Source organism: Amblyomma maculatum, chromosome 1 (genome assembly GCF_055883805.1).
Source record: "Amblyomma maculatum isolate TAMU_Amacu chromosome 1, ASM5588380v1, whole genome shotgun sequence".
In the NCBI taxonomy this organism is placed as follows: domain Eukaryota; kingdom Metazoa; phylum Arthropoda; class Arachnida; order Ixodida; family Ixodidae; genus Amblyomma; species Amblyomma maculatum.
This window is the reverse complement of record NC_139344.1, coordinates 237,792,092-237,794,323: the sequence shown is the minus strand read 5'-3', so window position 1 is coordinate 237,794,323 and position 2,232 is coordinate 237,792,092. Positions and strand designations below refer to the sequence as shown.

The following is a 2,232-nucleotide window of genomic DNA, read 5'->3' as shown; positions in this document are numbered from 1 at the left end:
CGATGAGATGACTATGTGTGAATCTGTTAACGGGCAAACTCATCCATCTAAATTTTGGGCCATCCGGCGTTCTCTCCTCTACCAGCGGAAGACCGGCGTGCGTGGTACTCCAAGAAATAATTTGGGCTCAATCAGGCCGCTCAGGTATTCTTCCTGCAGATGTCTTGAACCACAGACACCATGTACGAAGGATGAACTTTTCGAGGACAGGGAACCACGCATCAGACCCTTCCCTATGCCGAGCTGGAGCATGCCCCGCATTATGCTAATGCGCGTAGCACTCCGGGAGTCCATCAGGTAGGAGTACGTGGCCGGCCTACGCAGTTTACCCCCAACTACAAGCAAGCTTTCCACGAAGAGTTTAACTGAGTCTGGGATGCTGTGGTACTGCCCTCCACTCGGAAGTTCTCAGCGGTCAAAGCCATTCCGAAGCTTGACAAGCCACTACACACCTCATCCAACCTCCGTCCTATCTCCTTAATCTATTGCGTGTGTAAAGAGTAATGAATATCATGGTCAACATGCGATTGATGTGGTACCTTGCAGATGTCAACATTTTGCCCCCTACACAGTATGCATGGATTCCTCCTTGGACTATGCACACAAGATGTACTGCTCCGTCTCAAAGAGGATACCCTTGACCCTACCTCGGTGCAACCACGGGCTGTTTGTAGTGGACAGGCAAACAGTTTGTTGGTGTCTCACACGGCACCATTATGACAAAAGTTCGCAACCTTGGATTAAAAGAGAAAATATACAACTTCATAGCTGGTATCTAAGAGGGGCGAAGCTACCAATTCCACGTTGGCCAGGAGACCAGTTCTATCCGCGTGAACTAGGTAGGCGTCCCTCCGGGTTCCGTGATCTTCCCAACTTTTTTTTTATATAGTTATGAACGAGTTACCGAGACACCTTATGGACTTGCTGAAGCGAGTGGTTTAAGCCGACAACGTCACAGTGTTTACACATCAGGGGTCTACCGGTGAGCAGGAGGATGTCTTACAAAGAGTTCTGACATCATTCATGACTACGTCAAGGAAACTGGTTTACACACTGCCCCGGATAAAACCGAGTGCGTTGTCATTCACGGTGGCCGGTCCACCTCAAGAAAACAGGAAGAGAAACAGCATTTAGAACTTTCCATCGGCAACCAATCCGTCGAGCAGCGAAAACCCGCTATCCAAACGCTTGGTATGCACCTGGACGAAAAATTCACAGCTAACACTTGTATCAAAGGCGTCGCGAAGACTACCAAAGAAATTCTGCACGTTTTTCGCATAATCAGTGACCCGCTCAGGCACAGTAAACGGACGTGAAATGCGGCAATTCCTCGAAGGTTTTCTCGACGCCAGCATCATGTACTGCCGTATCATCCTCTAAACCGTACCCAGTTGCTCGCGCTCAACCGCTTACTGAACGAGGCCAGACGCATCGTCACGGGATTTCTGAAGTACACAACTCTTAATGCGCTCAAGAGCTTCAGCAAGCTCAATGACCTGTCAGAGCTCCTTGACATCCTTGGGCCGCGAACGCGGTCAGCATGTCACCATTCATTGAGTCCACGGTCATTGCGGTATCCCTGAAAATGAGAAGGCTCATAGACTAGCGCGTGCTCCTCTCTACTGCGCTAGCCAGAGTTTCCGATGCTCCATCTCCTTCCTTCGTTACCACATTAGGTAGCAGATCCTATCGCGGACAGTCATTCGATCAAACTACATCGTGCCGCCTACCTTACGCCAGTGGGCAACCCCCTCTCTATATTTTCGCTTCCACCGAAGGTATTTACGAGGCGAGAATCGATCCTGCTGCGGCGGATACAGCCACCATTCTTACGCCTTTCTTGCTGAACCGTTTTTCCCGAGGTGGCACGACGCCCGCTGTGTCCACTTGTTATGGAAATGTCCGCTCAATATATAATCTCGGCTTCGTGCTCTAGACACCATTAAACGGGTACCATGGCCTTCTCCTCTCTGGACCTGTGCCTGCCTTAATCTTTCACCTCATACAGTGCCATCGCGCTCTGGCGGCCAGTCCTTGCACTTATCCGTCGGAGCTAGGTGCCGCTGGTCGGCGATCAGCTCCACAACGTCCACGAGACGCATGCAGCTACCACTTAGCTAACTTCAAGAAGTCCGTCGATAAAACGGAAGCAGATTATTTCTTCTATTTTACCACGCCCTCCCTCCTTTTCACCGTAGCGGCTTCGAATGTAGAATAAACGTGGTTTCAATC

At 50.3% G+C, this 2,232-nt stretch overlaps 1 pseudogene; it reads left to right on the top strand.

Annotated features, from left to right (window-relative positions):
* Positions 1 to 716: 716 nt before the first annotated feature.
* LOC146205982 (uncharacterized) lies at positions 717 to 1,583 on the top strand (annotated as a pseudogene).
* The last annotated feature ends 649 nt before the right edge of the window (positions 1,584 to 2,232 follow it).